The sequence below is a fragment of the Pleurodeles waltl genome, chromosome 10 (assembly GCF_031143425.1).
Source record: "Pleurodeles waltl isolate 20211129_DDA chromosome 10, aPleWal1.hap1.20221129, whole genome shotgun sequence".
Classification (NCBI taxonomy): domain Eukaryota; kingdom Metazoa; phylum Chordata; class Amphibia; order Caudata; family Salamandridae; genus Pleurodeles; species Pleurodeles waltl.
In genome coordinates, this window is record NC_090449.1 from 338,925,782 (window position 1) to 338,949,034 (window position 23,253).

Here is a 23,253-nt window from a genome sequence, read left to right on the forward strand (position 1 = left end):
ATTGTCTAAGTGGTGATAAGTGGAGAGTAGCTCTGCAATAGTCTGGTTACTCCCTTTATCATCCACTATATGGTTACTTCCCTGTGGGGATGTAAACCACCCTGTTTGAAGTTTTTTTAGCTAAGCAACAATGTGAAGATATATTCTCAGAGTTCCTATCAGTACGTTTTAGTTTAGTACAGTGGGAATTGTCCACTGGACCTATTTCTAGTGATGAGAATGCCAGACAGGGATGCTGTCTCAGTAAAGCCATAGCTGGGCAAAAACTTTGTCCATATGGCTGTAAGAGAGAACAGGGATGCTGTTTCTCTTGAGTTGGAGCAGGGCAGGGATGCTGTCCTATGAGCTCCACACTAGGGCAGGGCTGCTGTCCTAAGTGTTTTGAGGCAGTGCAGGTTTTCTGCACTAAAGTTTCTCTGGGAGGGTTGGAGGGATGCTCCATGTTAACTACAACGGTGAACTTTTTCTCACCAATATTAGTTATCCCACAGAGAGGTACTTCCACCTCAGGAAGTACAGCTGTGCCAGCTGATGGTTCCCTTAGTACAGGTGCCACCCCAGGAGAGGTTTCTCCTACCACAGGAATGGTATCCTGAATGGCAGGGTGGGTAGGGGATACTGTGATGCCCTTTTTACCTGTTGTTGGAGAAGGATCCTGAGTTTTTAGGCCTGTTCCTCTCCTTTGCTTTTTCATTTCAGTAGAAATGAGAGGAAGCAATTCCTCAGGGATACCCATCATGGCTGCATGGGTATAAAACTCTACCTCAGCCCAACCTGAGGTCTCTAGGTCATTACCTTAGAGACAGTCTACAGGTAAGCTAGGTGATACTACCACCTGCTTAGGGCCAGTAACTCCACCCCAACTAAGCTGAACTATAGCTAAGGGAAGAAACTTAGTGGAGTTATGGACATCAATAATCTTGTACTGTTGTCCAATGATGTGTTGTTCAGCCGACACTAGATTTTCAGTCGCCAAAGTGATACTGGCACCTGTGTCCTTGTAGGCCTGGGCCTCAACACCATTTATTGAAACTGTCTGCCTTTACTTATCCATTGTAAGGGGACAAGCAGCCAGTGTGGCAAGGCCAATGCCACTAGGTGTGATAGAAACTGTCTTGGGACTGACTACCCCAGTTTCTATGATGGACCCATAAGTGAACCCGACTACACCCTTACTTTGACTGTTGCCAGCAGTCCCACCACTATTACCACTACTGCTAGGGGCACTAGAGTTTGATGTATTAGTGGTGGTTGGCTCAGGGGGTTTACCTGGACAGGACTGATCCCCTTGCCAATGGCCTTTATTTTTACACACATAGCACCAAGGCTGTTTAATGTGTGTATGTTGTGAAGAAGAGGAAGAATTTCATTTATCCCCACCCCCTGAAGAGTGTTTAGGATGTGAAGAAGGATCTCTGGTTTTAACCTTATCCCCATGCTTATCCTGAGATTTTTCACCATCTTTCATCTTGCCATCCTTGTCACCCCCTGTATGAACTTTTCTGTTCACTCTTGTTCTGACCCATGTGTCTGCCTTCTTTCCCAATTCTTGGGGAGAGGTCAGATCTGAGTCCACTAGATATTGGTATAACAAGCCAGACAAACAGTTATTCAAAATATGCTCTCTCAGAATAAGATCATACAGGCTTTCATAGTCAGATACTTTACTGCCATGTAACCACCCCTCCAAGGCCTTCACTGAACAGTCCACAAAGTCTGTCCAGTCTTGAGAGGACTCTTTTCTGGTGTCTCTGAACTTAATCCTGCATTGTTCAGTGGTTAAGCCAAATCCATCCAAGAGTGCATCCTTCAAAACTGCAAAACTGTTAGCATCACTTTCTCTAACAGTAAGGAGCCTATCCCTACATTTTCCAGTGAAGGATAGCCACAATATAGCAGCCCACTGCCTTTGAGGGACCCCCTGTACCATACAGGACTTCTCAAGTGCAGCAAACCACTTGTTGATGTCATCCCCCTCCTTGTAAGGGGGGGACTATCTTGTGCAGATTCCTGGAATCATGCTCTCTAACAGGATTACTATCAGGAATACTGCTGCTGCCACCATGGGGTCCAAACCCCAACCTCTGTCTCTCCTTCTCAATGTCTAGGGATTCCCTATCTTAGGCCAGCTGTTGCTGTTTAAGCTTCAGTCTGGTCTCTTCAACCCTTAACTTTTTGAGTTCCCTTTCTAACAAGTTATCCTCAGGGTGGGTGGGTTGGGAATGCTTGGACACAGTAGACAAGTTTGAAACAACAGAGGGGGATCTGTCCCTAACTGACTGGACCCTAGCAACCTGGCCTCTAGGAATAAAGACTTCCCTACTGTGATGGGAACCTCCATTACTACCAACATTACTGGGTGTCCTGCTAGGGGGCAGATCCTGATCAGAACCCTCCCTGCCTCCCTCAAGGAGATCCCCTGAGTCAGATTGTGAACCTTCTATTAACCTCTCATTTGGTGTGCCTGCTTGGGACTCATCATTTACAATAAGCATGTTAAATAGAAATTCTTTGGTAGGGTTCTTTCCTATCACTAAACCTCTCTCTAAGCAGAGACTCCTTAGGCTCTTATAATTCAAATTGTCATAAGTAGTATTGACCATTTTAAGAGTAGAATCTTCTGTAGACATGATAGTAAAAGGTTTAGAGATAGTGAGAAGGAAGAAAAAGTTTCAGAACTTTTTAAAGAACAGAGAAAAAAACTTTTTCTAACTTTTTAGCAAACTTTTAGAAGTTTTAGAATAACTTTTCAGAACTTTGTAAAAAGTTTGAGAGAAGAAAAGCAAAACTTTTTGGTTAGGTGTACATACACTGAACTGTTTTGTGTATTATTCTCTTATGAAAAGTAAACAATGACAAAGTGGTAAGTAGTTGCAAGTACTTATCCCACCGCTGCACAACCAATGTAGGAGGCTGGCCTGGCTTGTAGTGGGTACCAAAGGTGCTTACACCTTGTGCCAGGTCCAGTTATCCCTTATTAGTGTAGAAGCAGTGTTTCTAGCAGCTTAGGCTGATAGAAGGTTGCTATGGCAAAGCAGCTTAGGCTGAACTAGGAGACATGTAAAGCTCCTACTATACCACTGGTGTCATATGCACAATATCATAAGAAAACACAATACATAGAGTTACTAAAAATAAAGGTACTTTATTTTTATGACAATATGCCAAAAGTATCTCAGTGAGTACCCTCAGTATGAGGATAAGTTATATACACAAGATATATGTACACAAACCAAAATTAGGTAAGTAATAGCAAGAAAAGTAATGCAAATAGTGTAGAATTACAATAGATTGCAATAGGAGCACATAGGTATAGGGGCAACATAAACCATATACTCCAAAAGTCGAATGCGAACCACAAATGGACCCCAAACCTATGTGAGCTTGTAGAGGGTCGCTGGGACTGTAAGAAACGAGTGAGGGTTAGAAAAATAGCCCACCCCAAGCCCCTGAAAGGTAGGGTTAAAGTGCACCTACTACCCCCAGAGCGCACAGAAGTCGCGATAGGGGGATTCTGCAGGAAGAACAAACACCAGCAATGCAACAACAGTGGATTTCCGGACCGGAGTACCTGTAAGACAAGGGGACCAAGTCCAATAGTCGTGACTGTGTCGAGGGTGGGCAGGAGCGCAGGAAATGCCAGCTGAGGGTGCAAGGAAGCTGCCACCGGATGGAAGAAGCTTGGAGTTCTGCAAGAAAGAAGAGAGCTAGGGACTTCGCCTTTGGAAGACGGATGTCCCACGTCGCGATGAGGCTTACAGACGTGTTCCCACGCAGAAAGACTGCAAACAAGCCTTGCTAGCTGCAAGGGTCGCAGTAGAGGTTTTTGGGTGCTGCTGTGGCCCAGGAGGGACCAGGATGTCGCCACTTGGAGGAGGAGACAGAGGGGGCGCCCAGCAACTCAGGGAGCCCTCACAGAAGCAGGCAGCACCCGCAGAAGTACCTGAACAGGCACTTGGAAGAAGAGTGAACCGGAGTCCACGCGAAGTCACAAAAGTGAGTCCCACGACGCCGGAGGACAACTCAGAAGGTTGTGCACTGCAGGAAGGAGTGTCGGGGACCCAGGCTTGGCTGTGCACAGAGGAAATCCTGGAAGAGTGCACAGGAGCCGGAGCAGCTGCAAAACACGCAGTACCCAGCAATGCAGTCTAGCGTGGGGAGGCAAGGACTTACCTCCACCAAACTTGGACTGAAGAGTCACTGGACTCAGGGAGTCACTTGGACAGAGTTGCTGAATTCCAGGGACCACGCTCGTCAGAATGAGAGGGGACCCAGAGGATCAGTGTTGCAGTCTTTTGGTGCCTGCGTTAGCAGGGGGAAGATTCCGTCGACCCACTGGAGATTTCTTCAGAGCTCCTGGTGCAGGGTGAAGACAGGCTACCCCCAGAGCTTGCACCACCTAGAAACAGTTGAGAAAGCCGGCAGAATGAGGCGATACAAAGCTGCTAGTAGTCGTCTTGCTACTTTGTTGCGGCTTTGCAGGCGTCCTGAGCAGTCAGCGGTCGGTCCTTTGGTAGAAGGTGAAGAGGGAGATGCAGAGGAACTTTGATGAGCTCTTGCATTCGTTATCTGAAGAATTCCCCAAAGCAGAGACCATAAATAGCCAGAAAAGGAGGTTTGGCTACCAAGGAAGGAGGATTGGCTACAAGAGAGGTAAGAGCCTATCAGAAGGAGCCTCTGACGTCACCTGCTGGCACTGGCCACTCAGAGCTGTCCAGTGTGCCCCCAACACCTCTGTTTCCAAGATGGCAGAGGTCTGGGACACACTGGAGGAGCTCTGGGCACCTCCCCTGGCAGGTTCAGGTCAGGGGAGTGGTCACTACCCTTTCCTTTATCCAGTTTCGCGCCAGAGCAGGGCTGGGGGATCCCTAAACCACTGTAGACTGGCTTATGCAGAGATGGGCACCATCTGTGCTCATCAAAGCATTTCCAGAGGCTGGGGGAGGCTACTCCTCCCCAGCATTCACACCTATTTCCAAAGGGAGAGGGTCTAACACCCTCTCTCAGAGGAAATCCTTTGTTCTGCCTTCCTGGGCCAGGGCTGCCTGGACCCCAGGAGGGCAGAAACCTGTCTGAGGGGTTGGCAGTAGCAGCAGCTGCAGTGGAGACCCCGGAAAGGCAGTTTGGCAGTACCCGGGTGCTGTGCTAGAGACCCGTGGGATCATGGAATTGTCCCCCCAACACCAGAATGGTATTGGGGTGACAATTCCATGATCTTAGACATGTTACATGGCCATGTTCGGAGTTACCATTGTGCCGCTACACATAGGTAGTGACCTATGTGTAGTGCACGCATGTAATGGTGTCCCCGCACTCACAAAGTCCGGGGAATTTGCCCTGAACGACGTGGGGGCACCTTGGCTAGTGCCAAGGTGCCCACACACTAAGTAACTTTGCACCCAACCTTCACCAGGTGAAGGTTAGACATATAGGTGACTTATAAGTTACTTAAGTGCAGTGGTAAATGGCTGTGAAATAACGTGGATGTTATTTCACACAGGCTGCAATGGCAGGCCTGTGTAGGAATTGTCAGAGCTCCCTATGGGTGGCAAAAGAAATGCTGCAGCCCATAGGGATCTCCTGGAACCCCAATACCCTGGGTACCTCAGTACCATATACTAGGGAATTATATGGGTGTACCAGTATGCCAATGTGAATTGGTAAATTTAGTCACTAGCCTGTTAGTGACAAATTTGGAAAGCAGAGAGAGCATAATCACTGAGGTTCTGATTAGCAGAGCCTCAGTGAGACAGTTAGGCACCACACAGGGAACACATATAGGCCACAAACCTATGAGCACTGGGGCCCTGGCTAGCAGGGTCCCAGTGACACATAACAAACATACTGACAACATAGGGTTTTCACTATGAGCACTGGGCCCTGGCTAGCAGGACCCCAGTGAGACAGTGAAAACACCCTGACATATACCCACAAACAGGCTAAAAGTGGGGGTAACAATGCTAGAAAGAGGCTACTTTCTCACAGTATGCTCCAATCGTGCTGCAATCACCTTTTAGGCTACTTTCTAACAGTATGCTCCAATCGTGTTGCAATCACCTTTTAGTAGGGAATTCATGAAAGTGAATTTAAAAGAAATAAAGGTTCTCAGCTTGCATATACTTTCTATTTACATCTTATAACCTGCACCTGACTGATCAAGTGATAAACAGCAGCCAGATGTATTGCACTTGGGGTTCTAGATGGTTGAAGATTATCTTTATTATGATGTAGTCTAGTTAGGAGTGTCAGCAGTCCCAACATGACACTTTCAACACCACAGTTCTCCTGATCTTATTGTTGTAGGTGGAACTGCAACTATAGGCTGGAGTTGGCTCCATGGATGGACAGGCTCAAAAATTGCCTTGAGGCAGCTTATCCCTGTCAAAAGGGTGTACCCAAGCTTTGATTTCTGGATAGAAAAAAGCTTCCATCAATCTGAAATATAGTGAAATTTTAGAAGTATTGTGGTTGGAACCTTTTCTTCCGTGGCTTTTACACTGCTGGGCCCTAAATATTCCACTGTTTAAGCCTAGAGACCAATAGGGTGACAGAGTGGCTATCAAGTGAATGTAATGGGCTTTCCTTGTTACTGACACTGAGATGGCAATGTGAATCAAAAGTGCTATATACATTGCACTCACTTGCAAAGTGATTTGATGCATGTCTTTTGTGCATGCAGCTTTGGCTGTGGTGCACAGAGAGCATTCATTGCTGCACAGTGAGGAACAAAATCAGAGGGAACACAGCTAGGCACTCATTGCCAATCCTAGCATGCACATCATCCTTCTACTCCTGTCCCAACCCTTCAGTACAGCATTCCAGGACAATCCAAAGTGGTGCAGTCAAGTGTTCTCTCAACAGAACTCCTGTGAGAGCCTCAGTGCCAGATTCATTCCCACACAACTTCAAAGACAAGTCCCTCTTGTGTTTACTCCAATTGTCTGTAATTCCCTGTTTGTTTAGTGTGCCTGGTGCAGTGTAATAAATTAATTATCAGGCGCAGATTTCTCCAACACCACCTTTTTTCTCCCAATAACTGGGTTAATCACAGATAACTGCTCTCTATTTGGGGGACTGTTGTTCTCACTGCTGGGGAGCAGAATAATTAACTTGGCCAAGAAGGGAAGGCAAAGGTCTGGTGTTAGACCTGGCATCCTTAGGGTGGTTTTACCCCAGACTTTTTGCCTTTTACCTCCTGTTTTGCTGCTGTATCTTTTGCTGGCCTTAGGAATCTGAGCACTTTACCACTGCTAACCAGTGTTAAAGTGGATGTGCTTCTGCCCTAAACATGGTAACATTGATGTATCCCCAACTGGCATTTTTAATTTACTTGTAAGTCCCTTGTAAAGAGGTATACCATCTACCCAGGGCCTGTAAATTACATGCTACTAGTGGGTCTGCAGCACTGATTGTGCTACCCACTAAAGTAGCCCCTTAAACATGTCTAAGGTCTGTCACTGTAGGGCCTGTGTGTGCAGTCTCACTGCCACCCCAACTTGGCATTTAAAACCTCTTGCCAAGCTTCAAACTCCCCTTTTCTTACATATACCCCTAAACTAGGCCCAAGATAGCCCATAGGGCAGGGTGCCATGTAAGAAAAAGGCAGGACACATACTGTTAAGTTTTTCATGTCCTGGTAATAAAAAATAATAATCCCAAAGTCATTTTTATTACTGTGAGGCCTGCCCCTCAATGCCCTGTGTATCCACAGCCTATCTCCAATACACGTCCGACCTGGGCTAGGTGACAGCTGCACTTGTGCATTCCCTCCTGACATCCACATCACAGGATATTCAACAGCATCTGCATTCATCTGCATACTGATGGGTCCTCCTGGGGAGGAGGTTTGGAAGGACTCACACTCACACTTCAAAGACGTGTGACTAGAGTCCACACAAATGGGCTGATCACCTTCCACTTATAGTTTGGAGCCGGGGCTGAACTGAAAGGGGGACCTGTGCACTTCACAGGAACCTTCTGAAGCTACCACCCACATCAAAGGCACTTTCGAGGGTCTCTGACCAACTTCAATCAGTACACTACTGGACCTGCAAGAAACTATGCTGGAATAGAGGCTGCTACGATGGAGGACTGCCAGCTTGTGGTTCTTGACTGTTCTAAAGGACTGCTACGCTGTGTATCTGGACTGCTCTTCTGCCTGCTGACCTTTGCCCTGCTAAAGAAACCACACGTAGACTTCCATAGTGTATTCCAGGGTGGCTGGCTTGTCCACCCTGGTACCAGGATTCCCAATAACCCAGCAACTTGCTGGAACTGAGCTGCCCCACACCCTTCACACAGCAACATCCTCCGTGGTGCGGCAGCTCTCCTCAGCGTCAGCTGATGGTGTGGTGCGATACTCTCTGCAGCTGCCCCCTCATCCACTGCTATCCTTGTCAAGAATCTTCAGGGAGGGACAGGCCCTCAGAGATACTGATGGTGACCACAGGCGGTGCCGCTGCAGCTATGAGCGCTCAGAGGAGCTGCATGCCCGCTCTAGTCCCCGGTAAACTTTCAGCATTGAGCACCTCCTACCCAATCTCTACGGGGTCAGCAGCAGATTGTCCCACGACCACAACTAAGCCTGACAGCAGTGTGGTTACTCTACCCTGCAGCTATAAAGTCAAACACAAAGTACTGTGGAACAGAGATAACGTGCTCTAAGAATCTCCTTCCGTCCAACTGAACCCAGGCGGTCTCTGCACTCAACCTGTTGTTTCCCCCATCGTGCTTTGGGGTCCTGCCATAATCCTGCAGCAGCTGGCTGCTCTACGAGGAAGAGCGCGGCTGATCCTAATACTGTAATTCGTAAAAAGGAAGCATGTTCGTCCTCCCAGAATCTCAGCGCGACGCTCATGCTAAAAGCACTGTTAAATTTCATAAGCTATTCAAGGGAACTACCACATACCTCGTTAAACGAGCCCTTCAGATTGTTGTTAAAACACGTTGCTTGAATATATGAAAACCTGAATATCTTGGCTTCTGTTGATTGGATTTTTGTCGTTTGGACTTATTTTAAACCTATAAATATTGCCTATTTTCCTACATTTGTGTGCAGTCTTTTTGTGGTGTATCTGGTGTGATTTCTATGTGTGTGTTGCACAAATACTTTACACCTTGCCTTCTAAGTTAAGCCTGCCTGCTCTGTGCCAAACTACCAGAGAGTGAACACAGGTTAATTTAGGTTGTGTACTTGTCTTGCCCTGACTAGGATTGTGGTCCCTACTTGGACAGGATGTATACCTCTGCCAACTAGAGACCCAATTTCTAACACCTGGAATCTGATTAAAAGATAAATTACAGAAATACGATAATTCCTGAGGTTCCATTAAGACAGTGTTTACCAAATTGTGGGATGCAACCCAATGATGGGCCGTTAGCTGATTTTTGGTAGGTCGCAAAAGTCAGAGCAACAAATAAAGATGCCTTTAAATTCTGTGTTTAACTTGTCACGTTTGCTGGTGATTAAAAAACAAACGTCAAATGTCAGATTGCTTCATTCTTTTAACAAGGGGATTGGTGTTTACTTTTCTTTCTTTGACTCCCGAGTGAGAGTTTTTCAATTTAATTATGTGACAAAGTACACTTTTTTTTTCAAAACACACCAAAATGTAAATACCTGTACATGGAATGTATGCATCCAGCAGTTAGGAAAGCAAAAATAAAATGCTTTTTGTAATTCTGAGGTGTGCTGGAAACAGATATATATTTAGGACCAAAACAAATCAAGGCTCTTACTTGGCGATACAAAAATGGGAAATATTCATAGAAACACGATTTCCACATTATCATTGGGTTCTATAGAGTTTTATCAGTAAAACTGTATATCCGTGCAAATATAGTGGCCAGTTCAAAGGAAAATGTTCTGTATGTAAATGTCAATGTGCTACCACACAATGCTTTAGTTACATTAAAAAATCGCCATGCCTCATGTCCATAAAATGGAAGGTAGGTCGCAACAGTTTTTTGTTCTAAAAGGTGGGTTGTGGTTCTAAAAGGTTTGTGAACTACTGCTACAGTAAACTGATTTAGTGTGTGGGAACTGTAAAAATCAAACCTGGATGCATGTTTTACACCAATTCGACATATCTTACTGGTTTGGGTAGGCCTGTGTGGAGCGAAACTGCATTTTAATGCAGATCTTACTTACATGTTTAATACAGTGAAAGCACTACAGATTTGCCAAAACCCTATTGACTACGTTTTTCTTTATTCTGGGCACAGGAAGATGAGTTTATTGGTTTACTTGGGTTATTAAATACCATCACAAATTATAAAATCAATAAGTTTTCAACGAAATACAATTGAAAACGTTGGGGGTCAACCAGTCAATAAAAAATAATTATCATAAATGTGTTGTAAAAAATGATTACCAATACAAAACTGTGCAGAGCATATGAAAGTTCATCCGCATAGCCACCTATCATCGGCTATCAATATGAAACTGTGTAAAATCTATGTAAGTTCATCCATATGTCCACATCATTTATCCCTATGGGCAATATAAAGTAATAAAATATGGGGAAACACATAAAACGTATACCTTACCAAATTGTGTACATGAATAGTTCAGCTTCAGCTGAATGTCAATACAATGCAGTGGCATCCTAATAGACACATATTCCATAACTTTAAAGGAACTGCAAGAGAGTTGCGGGTGCTTTCCACTTAGACATTGGATCAAGAGTTTCCTACATGATCTTATTCATAAAGTATTAAAGTGCTTGTGTATAAAGTGTCAACGTGCATCATTCAGGCCTATTTGGACACTGGCAGTCTGCTGCAGCTTGATTTCAGTGGCCGTTAAAAGCCAAATAGACCCAAGCCCTAATCAACCCAGACATTCTGGCAGAGTGGACTCAGTGACTTATTTGCTTGCTTGATAATATTAATTTAGCTTTAGTGACAGAGTCGACATTATCTCCTCATTAAGTTAGAGGCCAGGCTGCTCCGGTGGCTCAGGGACATCTGTTCAGGAATCCCTTTCTTAGAACTGAAATTAGAGCTTCTGAATTAAGGGCAGTCGTGACTAGTACTGCAGATTAAAAAGAAGTGGGAAAACTTGCACTGAAGAATTACAGGTGAGGTCCTTTCACCAGACCAGATTCAGCTGAAATAGGACAAACCAGTCTGAGGCCAATTGGTAGCACATAATGCAGATGTATGGGTTCTCCAAACCATTCAAGTTTTTCGACTGGAAGTTTACACATCACCCAAACAGGAGTCACGGCCTCACAATATGTTCTTTTCTCAAGTAAAAAGGAAACTTATAGATGAAGAAGTGGCTCAATTGCTTGCAAAAGGAGAAAAGAATAAGACTCATTTACATCCGCAGGGTTTTTCAACAACATATTCCTAGTCAAGAAGAGGATCAAAGGGTTCAGATTAGTGATTAATGTGAGAGATTTCAAAGCCTGATTCTCATTTGCCATGTTCATCCTCAGACATAAGCCTTTCTCATAAAAAAGGGGACCCACACCTGTGCAAGTTATCAGTTTGTTTGACGTGCTTCCAATACCACATGGAGAGCGGCACTGGCAACTCTGCATGACTAAACCCTTGTTAGACAACATTTAGTAAACCCCTCCCATCGCCACAAGCAAAATATAAACATCATTGGCACTAAGGGACTAGAGAGCCCATGTATGGATCCTCTGTAATTGAAACTGACTACTTCAATCATGATCACAGCTTCTTTTTACTAAAACAGTGAGTAGCAACAGAACATCGGAATGGCAGCCTGTTGCAGAACTCTCTGAAATTACCCTTGATCATGAGAGAAATCTCCTTTCTGGGGGTCTAGAATGAGCAACAAGGGTGGGAATATATCAAAAGTGACTACTGAGATTGAATAAGCAAGAGTAGATATTGCCACTTTCAGAACCAGCTACTCATGGAGAAGTGCCTAGAAGATCCAGATGTGAATACTGTGCCAGACTGGGAACAAAGTATACCGAGGATAAGGCAAAACATGCCATTGTACACATTTAAGGAGTAGCTAAAAAGCTGGAGAAGAACAAGATGGAAGGTTTCTGGGATAAGCTGATGAATGATCTTCGAAGGACTCGACCGCTCCCAAAGCTGGAAATCGAGAGGGCACACAAAATCTGTCCTATGCATGCCAGAAAATGGGCAGACATGAGGCCTATGATTGCATCCTTTTTGAAACACAGATAAGCCAGACAAATAGTATAGGCAGCTTAGAAACATGGTCTGTTCACGCTAAGCAGCCCGCAGCCACACCAAACACATATCTGCAGACTTCTCCTTTGGGATTAACTTGAAAAGGAAAGCACTCTTAGCTTTAAGGCCGAAACTGTGAAAATAGCAAATCATATAGGGCCTCTGAACCCTCAACAATGCAAGGCACCCAGGATGACAAATAATTTTATTACACAGAACCTGACAACTTTTAATGCATCTTAGACAGCCTGGAATCCAAAGACATCAACGTTTCCTGGGTCTTAACACTGATTATCTTGAAGAATTATACACCCCATTTAACTCTTCCAAATGTCAAGACATTATAGGCCATCGACTCTCCGACAAGCATTCGGAAAGAGGACTGATGTTACTCTGGTGAGAAACAGAGGCAAATAACAATCCACTCGGAAGCAGAGTACAGAGAAAGCCTCTCTTGCTCTTACTAGGCCAATCTCCCCGGCTACAGCCATATATCCTTAGACTCATCCCTTTGTTAGAATCCCTACTGGGAACAATCGTCTATCAAACACACCCCAACCTTTCTAAATGTAACTGTATTGCATCATGGTCCACTTCTTGCCACAACAACCGTGGTCCGAAAGAAACACATTTGGCTACTCAGAAGGGTTATGAGTGGGAAACCGGGATATTTTGGTATGTGACATTGTGCTTTTATTCCATTTTGTATTTATTTACTCTTCCTTCGTTATACTTCCTCACAGAAATTAACTGGCATCTGGAAGTTCTTGTCATTGAATATTGATGAATACCATACTGCATGGATCAGCGTGGGGAATAAGGTTATGTAGTCTAAACATTCTGCCTAAAGGATTGCAGAGATGCGTATAGTACTACTGTGCTTATAAGTAATACTATTTTTCGAAGCCTTTAATTGGGTAAAGCTGCATACCTGTTATTTCAGATAGTGCCCAATAAGTTACACTGTGGAAAAACTGAAATGAATTCCAAAGAAACAAATCTGACTCATGATATTTCATCTACTCCCTCCAGCTCTCCTTGAGTACTATAATTGTCATCACCCTCTTTTGCATCCCCCTTTTTCCTTTAGTTTACCACCACCCTGATTCTAGCGGATGAGCAATTAAAGGATACCCTCCCTCCTGTCTTGGGAGCGTTTGTTACCTTCAGTGCTCCATTCCCCTGCCACTGGTTGGCCCAAATGCCACAGCTTTGGGGTTCTGCCTGCTGACCAGAATCCAGACATACACACTTGCTGCTCACATGAGGGATTTTTCATCCATCACCTAACCAACATTCTGACATTCATCCTCCCACCTTTTAAGTTCTTACACCCCTGCATCCTTACCTCACCCTCCTCTTACAATGCCACCTGCTCACCATCAACTGTTCACCTCCCAAAAGCTCCACTACGCAAATTCTGACTATCTCTCCAACACTCGTAGAGAAGTACCTTTCACAATGGTTAACACGACCCTGACCTGCATCCGAAACCCACTCTGCTCTCTGAACAACATATCCTTAAATGTAATGGCACATCACACTTTACCAAGAGACAGAATATGCTTTCATACCTCCTTTCCAAAAATATGGACATAGTGTTACCCCAGGAATTCATTTTTATCAGAAAGAATCTGAAACACTGCACAGAAAATGGGTGGGCAGAGTGATTTACAATAGCAGGACAATGAAAATGGATTAACTTAAGGACCCTCTACTTCCACGAAAATGCTAACATTTAGAATCCTGACATCTTGGATTGACCCAGTGGAAGGATTTGTTTTAAAATTGTCCATCCTAAGGAAAATTGTAATAGCTGCATCAATTTAGGCTCCAAACTTCTATAGAACGCATTTCCTATTCCAACCATCCAGAATAATGTCAGAAGCTGAGTCCACACACACTGTTAATAGATGGGAATGGGACTTACCCCTACATCCCATTCTGGATAGAATGGGCCCCTTTGATTCATTCAAAGCCAAGGATAGAGCAATTCTAAGAGATGTCGTACATGATCATGGCTTATCTGAAGTCGGGAAGGAAACAAATTCAAAGGGCAAGGATATACCTTTCTCTCATGTGTTTATGGAACCAAGTCCAGGATTGATTATTTCATCATCACAGGGGATCTCCTGGAAGATGATGTGGAGTGTGAGATTCTGGAAGAGATCTTTGCTGATTCTCCAGTACTTGGATAAGACAACCATCATTCTGCATGCAATCATTGGAGAAGAAATACCACTTCTTCTAAATACACTGCCAGAGGAAAACAGGCCTTAAAGGACACGCAAACTACATAGAGGACAAATGAGACTCAGTAACATTAGCGCAAATATTGTGGGGAGAAAGAAATGCATCCATGAGGGGCATGATAATGCGAGATTCGACTATATACAAGAAAGAAGCCATAAGAAAGCCCACTCGAAACTGCTGTCAAAGACCTCTCAGCAAAATGCACTAAACACCATACTGAAACAGAAAATCTCTGAAAACTGCAAAACTTTTGCTAACCTCTTTTTAAGTCCCAAAACGAGTATGATTTGGGTAGCTATAACATCAGCACTACGAGCGCGGTGAAAACATAGACAGGCTCTTAGCAGCCATGCCAACACAAAGAGAAATCCCAATGGCTATCTCTAGATACAATTTTTATCTCACATGCTTATGCACCAAAGTAACAAACGAGGACAGAGACATGTTAAGGAAAGCAGTATGCAAAGAATCAACTGCCCCAGGCATTGCAGTACTCCCTTACAACAAATCACCAGAGGAAAACGTTTTCCCGGAGGAATTATTCGGAATCAACAAACCACAAATGGAGGACATCCTCTACTGTAGAACTGCTGAAAAAGGTAGAAAACACTGGATATCTTTCCGTTATAAACAACAAAACACAGATCACAGTCCGCCCCAAACATGGAAAAGACCAGTCATTTTGCTCCAGTTACCATCTCTGTCATCAACCTAGAAGTGACATTACTGGAGGAGGGATACGTCTGCGAGAACAGCTAGCTTCTGAGAAGCTCCACCGTGAAGTGACTTGTTTCGGCATGTAACATGATTATTGTGTCACAACATGCAAAACAAGCACCTGACAAGAAATATGATACCCACCGTGCATGAATATGTGCCAAGAGCACAGAACTGGTAGACGGATGGTGAAGAGTTGTAGTTGACCTTTGCAATGCAGGGGCACGGCTTCGCAGAGTCGCCCCTTGAAAACACTGCCGACACATGCAGCCTGACCTGTAGCCTGACTTATCCGGCGGAGTTCCCTCTCTGCCATAGATGCCACCTGAACCCATGGGAGGTACTACTGCAGTAGCATACCATCTTGCCAAAGGCCGGTAGCTGCGTAAGAAGCATTCACGAGCTAAAATAGACAACGTGGGTATCTAACACTCAGTAGCTCAAGAGGCAATACGGGACGGGTCATCCTTTAAGGGCTCTCACCTCACAAAAGGGCAGATGTGCCCCGGGGGTTGTCAACTGTTTTTTATGATCACTTCACTTCAGGCTCCATAGAGTAAAGCCAAAATGCAGGACACCACCCTGAGTGTCAATTCAGAACTTCCATTGCTTCCAGGCAACGTTTTGTTCTGTCAGCTAGTACTACAATAAAGTAAAAAAGCGACAATCTGACTTTATACATATTTAAATTTGAAAGGAAGGTCTTACACGTTCACACGTCTGGCAGTTGCCACAATACGGTCCTGATACCAGGGTGGTTCTTTTTTCATCTTCTCTCAGAAGACTAACAGATGTCGAAAAACAAAGCCATCAAGCAGCTACTATTTTCTAAGACCCTTTCTGAGAAGGACAGATGGACAAGATCAACATCACACCCCAACAATGGCATCTGTTTTATTGATGGCACAAATAAACAGGATTAAGGTTTCTATTAATATCAGTGCTTTGAATGGGCAGATACTGTACGGTACTGAGTACCTGCATTTCTTTAATTTGAAAGAGGGAGTACCTGTAGTTCTCAGCGCTGCTCCATTACAGTTAATGGGAGAGTACCAACACTTCTCTAGGGCAAACAGGAACACTAGGGAGTGACTACGTGCACTTCTATTTTTCCATTTAAACCACTGAATACAGAAGAAGCAGCTACTGCAGATATTAACAAGGGGTTAAAGACCATGTCATTAACATTCAAACCTCAATTAACCAGATCAGAAAAAAATCCTCAATGAGACTGAGCCGAGACTGCTTGCGGATCTGCATTGGGGGATCTCAGGAAGAAGGTCACTGACATACCCTCCACACCCCTCTCCTAGAGTGTCAAAGAGCACACAGACTCAGACACATCAACCTAACCTTAATATGCTTGAAGCCTATGATACTATGGCCCTCATTACGCCAAACTGTAACCGCCGCACGGCCACCAATGCGGCCGCACTCCCGCGGTGGCCATTTCGACATCCCCGCTGGGCCGGCAGGTGGAAACTAAGTTTCCGCCCGCCGGCCCAGCAAGGATGACGGGCGCAACATAGGAACCGGCTCCAAATGGAACCGGCGGTGTTGCGGCGGTGCGACAGGTGCAGTTGCACCCGTCGCGCTTTTCACTGTCTGCTATGCAGACAGTGAAAACCTTCATGGAGCTGTGCCAGGAGGCCCGCAACTCCCCTTTCCACCATCCTTTCCATGGCGATTACTACCGCCATGAAAAGGCAGGCAGGAAGGGGACTCGTAATCCCCTGGGCAGCGCTGCTTGATTAAATACGCCGGGACCACTGTGGTGGAAAACCGCCGGTTCCGGCGGTACGACCGCGGCAATTCCGTCGCCGTCGTAATACCTGAGATTGCACCGCCAGCCTGTTGGCGGTGCAACCTCCAAAACAGCGGGTTGTAATGAGGGCCTATGTCTCCTGCGCCATCAACATGCATGCTTCATCAAATGGAAAAAGTCCCTGGCATGCTTAGTAGCTAAGAAACCAGATATTGTCTTGTTGCAGGAGACATATTTGTCCGAGAAACAATCATAATAGCTCAAAAGACACTGAGTGGGCAAAGTGGTATCATCCCCTGGACGGTGTAACATGGATCAGCACCCACTATATCAAGCCCCATTCTTGAGAAAAAGCAGTGTTGCTCTTCTTTTTCTTTTACAAAAATCTACAGCTGAGAATCTCTAAGTTATGTTCAGACCCAGACAGAAGGTAAGTCTTTGCCAAAACAAATGGGCAGGGATGCTCTTTCATCTTGGACTCCATTTATGCACCCAAAACTCAGAAAACAAATTTATTTTCTTACTGAATAGACTTTGTGCGGAATTGGGTCACTCAAAACTCATAGTTATAGATGAATGGAAACTGATACTCAACTAGGTACTAAACTGATAGAATCATCCAGACAATTGCATTCATAATTATCACAATCTACTCAAAGATTTAGACAATGCACTACTAAACCAACTGCACTCCAGTCATCTTTTAGGGACCATATATTCCTCCTGTGCCCACATCAGAAGAAACTAGAATCACCTATTTCCTAGTAAACAATAGCATTCTCCTTGAAGTCCACAGATTTGAAATTCTAGTAGGAGGACTATCAGATCATGCACCAATCAAGATTTTACTAGACACGAATCTTGTGATATCTAACATTAGGAATTGGAGAATTTACATGCCCTATTATGGACAACCTGAAAAAAGGAGAAAGAAAATGTGCAGTCATTCTCAGGAAAACTTGCAACTGAATGAAAATTCAGTTGCCTCACATCATACCCTATGGCAGCATGGAAATCATATACACAAGGAAACGAAGATGAAAGAGAGTAACAATCAAGATGCTCACCTTTGGTCACGCTCTTTCTGGTACAGACTAGCTGCTGAATTTTATATATATTCCTCAGCCAGCAGACTGGATCTGGGACCATTTCAGCTGTACCTCTGCACACTGATATGTGGAAACGCACAGATCCACACTGACGCTCTTCTGCTCCAGAAATGACGTGCAGAGCGTATATAGGTACCACTCCTGCACCCTAACGTCATTTGCTTTTGAGAATGTCTGCATTTCCAGGCGCAGAGCCTCAAAAGCAAATTGGTGTGATCAGTGTTCAGATTCCTATATGTGGGATCTTATTAATGGATAGAATCCAATCACAGAACAGGAAGGATCGAAGGGTTGGTGAGGAATCTGCTGCTAGATAGAATCTCTACCTGAAAAAGAGTTACCGAAGGTAAGTAACTTGTTCTTCTGATGGTAGGTTATAGCTGCAGATTCTTCAACTTCTGAATAGATACCAAAGCAGTACATTTTGGAGGTCGGTCTGTGGATAAATTCAGACCAGAAAGTCCTGCAGGACCGAGCTGGCAAAATGCCCCTCTCAGCAAACCTGACTATCCAGAAAAGCAGATTGTCTGGGAAGAAGGTGGTGTATGTCAGGTTGACACAGAAAGCTTGAAGCTCACTCCCCCGCCATGCTGATGCAATGGCGGTGAGAAATTCTGTCCTGAGGGTAAGAAGCTGTAAAGGGCAGCTGTGAAGCAGTTTGAATGGAGTGCACATCAGAAACATAAGGACCATGTTATGGTTTCCCAATGGGAGAGAAATAAGTGTTGCAACCATTTTAAAAACACAAAGCAACTGGAGACTTAAATAATGAAGGCTGATCCTACCACCATCAAAAAAGCAGAAAGAGCCAAAAGGTGCCCTTTATCTGTGCCCTGAGCAAAGCCATACCAGGCCATCAATAAAACAAACAACAAAACATCAGATAACTTCAACTGGACGGGGCTATTTGCTGAGTACTGCACCAAGCCACAAATTTGTCTCAACAAAAGGCAGACACAGTTTTAGTTGAGGGACGCCTGGCTACCAAGATTACATCAATCACCTGTGGAGGAAGGTTGAATGTGTTCAGCTGCCTCCACACAATCTCCAAGCATGTAGGTGGAGATTGCTAAGGCCCATGTGCAGAAACTGGCCCTGCTGATGCGACAGCAGATCCTCCCAGATCAGCACCCTGATCGAAGAACAGATGCTCAAGCCCAGGAGTTCTGGGTACCATACTCTGAGCCCAATCCGGAGCCACAAGGATGACTTGGACATGGCCGGTCCTTATTGTGAAAACCTTGGGCGAGAGTGGTATAGGCAGAAAGGTGTACAGGAGTTGAGAGTACCACTCAAGGTAGAATGCGTCTGTGACCCCACCAAGCCTTGTCTATTGCTGGCCACATGGCAGTTTTGTTGCCCATGAGTACCTGAACCAGCCTCCCCTTGATGGATGGAAGGAAGACTTTCAATGCCAAATAGATGGCCTGGCACTACAGAACGTTGATATAGAGCTGGGACTTTGCTGGAGACCAGAGGCCTCTTCCGGACTCTGAACTCTGAACCCAAATGCGATGTATCGGTCAGCACTGTCAACTATGGGTGTGGAAGAGACAGGGGTGTGCCGCAGACCCAATCATGTTCCGGTAACCATCACTGCAGATCTTGCACAGTCTTCTCAGAGATCTTAATGTGGTGGGTGAGGTCCTTTGGATGTTAGGCCACTGAGATTTAGGATCCCACTGCAGAGCCAGCATTTGCCATCTGGTGTGCTAGATGCAGGGGGTTTTCGGTCCCACCACCTTTAGTCAACCTCTCTGAAATCCAGGACAAAGGCTGAAAGATTGGGACCATAGCCTGGAGCAGTAGTTGGAAAATGTTGGGGTTAGTTCTGCTTGTGGATGTCTGCACCACTAAACTTTGAGGGGAAGGGTGCTGAGAGAAGAAAGTAGGGTCTCCCCAGGGCATTCTGATGGCGTCCCGCCATTTGTATGTTGACCTGGGGACCAGAGCGAGGTTTGGCCCATGCCACCACCAAGGTATCTGCAGTCCCTCATTAAAAGGTAAAAGAGACTCAGAGCATGTCTGCACTGGCTGGAGGATTTCACTGAAAACATTAGTCTTTTCTGCCAATGTGAGGAGCTGTAGATCAAAGACTTTGGCTGCCCTATGCATTACCATAGTGTAGGATGCTGGATCAGGAGAGGAGGTACGAGAAAACTAGCCTCCTACAAGTCGTCATACCAATTGTCATCTTGGTAGTGCTGAGCGAACTCATCACTCCTGTCAAAATCACTATGCAAATCCCTACCGAAAAAGGAGTGACGGATGCGTGGTCTACCATGTGGAGGTGGTAGATCATGTAGGGAAAAGTAGAGCTTTAATTGTTGTGGGCAGCTTTGGTCGAGTTTGGAACGGGTTGGACTCAGAGTCTGAGTGTGCTATGGTTATCTCCTCATCCAGTGTCAATGGATTCTGCACCACTGTTGAAGTTCCAGGGACCGGAGTGGACTAAAGGTCGGGATCAGAGCCAGACATGTCATGATGGCCTTGGAGGGTCCAGCAGGCACTGAGGGCAAACCTGCCGTTGGTACTCTAAATGGACGGTCTCTTAGCTTTGTGGGGTCCACAGACACTCAAGAGGGAGTCAGCAAGAAATAGAATAGCCAGAACAGGGCCTCGTGGAACTATTTGAACTGTTGTGGAATAGCAGAAGGCCCACAGAATAAGGCGATTAGTGAGAGGGTGGACAGTCCCGCTTCGATTTAGATCCCCACAAAGACAGGCCTCTGAAATGGCTTTGGCAACTGCTGGAGAGGGAACACGTCTGAGCCTTGGACTTGTACCATGATCTAGATGTGGTGCCTTCTTGTTCTTTGTGATGTAAAGCTTCAAATACCTATCCAGGTGGCCTTCAGGTTCATCGATGAGCAGTCACTGCAGGCTTTAGAGTCGTGAAATGACCCCAAGGAACACCAAATGGGGATATGTCACAGACATGTTTTAGCGACAGTTCCTACAGAGCTCATAAACTGTTGTTTTTATTGATTTTGTTTTACCAAAAACACTGAAGTGTCTCAGAGACAATAGAGAGTGCCAGGCTGTGCATGTTGGTGTGGAAAGAAAGGAACCGATGACTAACTCCACAAGTCAATTCCGGCATGGAACAGCATTAGTGCAAAGCCATGTGGTGCCATTACTGGCGCACAGAAGTGCTGTTGAAAATTTTGTGGATCTAGTCTAACGCCAGGGGAATATTCAAAAGGTGAGGAATCTGCGACTAGATGTCTCTATTAAACAGTGTGCGGTAAGTGCAGATCCTCCTGTAAAAAAATACATAACTTGAAATCAGAAATTGACCAGCTTCAAAAGGCCTGTTGAGACAATCCTTCAGAACACAACCTAAGAATCCTAACAGGGATGAAATACAAACTAAAAATGATATTCACATCTCTGGTGGGAAAATCATTCCACTGAATCAAGGAGAAGCAATATATAGAAAAGTAAGGCTGTTGGCTATGCAATTAAAGCAGGGGGAGGTGAAAGGTGCTATTCCAAGAATGTTCATTCTGTAGTCACCATACTCACTAATCCATTAGTAATTACAAAGGAATTTGCCTCCTTCTACGCTAACATATACAGCATCAGTGGCTACAGAGACTACCTCCTCTCAGTAAGACTTTATTGTGCAGTTAACAATATCACAAATACATGCCAGCCTCAGAAAATACCTTGACATTTGGAAATTAAGAGTAGAGATCACTGATGCAATAAAATCAACTTCATTGAGATGGGCACCTGCAGAGGGCGGCATTCCCATCGACTTTTACAAGATCACAGCCATGAAGGTGATCGTGGTTTCATACCTGATTTAGGGACAGCAGTCAAGGGTGCCCACTAACCCCTCCATTGTTCTTGCTTGCCCTAAAGGACCTGACCACAGTCATTTGAAAGACAGAACAATCAAAAGTATACACACAAAGGCTGAAGACTCCAAAGCACTACTTTAGGCATTTGACATCTTACTCCCATGCGCGCACACTTAATCTTCACTACCCATACTGATGACTCTAATTGCAGAGGTTTAAACCTTTACAGGATATAAGGTGATCTGAGAGAAAAGTAAGGCACTCCCTAGATCCAAACTTCCTACCAGGGCATCTGTTGAGGACTACATTTTGAATGCGAACAGAGTAATCTCAGGTATTGAGGGATATTAATCAAAAGGCCTTGACTGCATGATAACCTAAAGCCACTAATAAGTAAGCCACTTACTGGCCCATCCGAAGCTCTTTTTCTGGTAAAAGGTTCCAAAAGAGAACATGGTCGTGGCACCACTTTCAACTACCTTTTCCGCATGTTGGACAGTTATCCCAATAACTCTAATAGGCAAGACTGACTGTCATATTATACCACTCGTCGTGGGAAACACAAGAACCAAGTGTACACAAATGACAGACATAAGCCAATTGCTGCCCTGAGAGAGGAATTCCACCTCAAAGACAAATAGGCGTGGATACGTGTCAAAAACCTCCACTGTCTGCCTATTAGATTGCACTTATCGCCTCCTGCCTTCCCCACGTCCCAGATCCTGAAGTACTTAATAAGATGGGGGCAACTCAGGGGAGCTGTGTTCAAAATATTCAGTCATTATTTCTAACATGTTCTCTACACCTGTACTTGAGTTTTACATCTGAAATGGCAGAATGTCTTAGATCATGATAAAACAGAGGAAGAATGAACCCGAGCTATTTAAATTTACTGACTCCATCTTGAGGGAAGCTCGAATTAATCTCATGTTTTAAAGAACTTGAAAGCTTTCTCAGAACTCACTCTGCTGTAGATACACACAGCGAGACTTCAATCTTTTCCAACTACTATGATCTTGAGTTGCCATCAGCACACACTTGAAAACAATATTTGGTTTAACAACCACTACTGTTGAATATCCTCTCACGGTCTTGACTAGATTGGTAATGATGCACTATGTTTCAGATATCTCAGGCTTGTCTTATCATCAGAAGCAATACATCTCAAGGCGTTAGCCATGGTCCAAGTTAGAATTCTCAGGCAACAGAGATCTCCTTCAATACCAACCCATGATGAACAGCTAAGAGAGATGTACAAGTAAGCCTCTGCCGGAAATGAACCTATAGAGTACAACATCAACTCACATATAGTCCCACTTCTACGATGAAGATCTTGCATCCCTCTCATAACTGGCACACGCCCTGCCAGAAGGACACATCTTCCATCAGAGGGGGCACAACATTGTATACTAACTGT

The 23,253-nt window shown here is 44.8% G+C and overlaps 1 protein-coding gene across 4 annotated transcripts in view; it reads right to left on the reverse strand.

Annotated features, from left to right (window-relative positions):
• JMJD8 (jumonji domain containing 8) overlaps positions 1–23,253 on the reverse strand; it is a 165,274-nt gene that overhangs the window by 14,635 nt on the left and 127,386 nt on the right. The window lies entirely within an intron of this gene.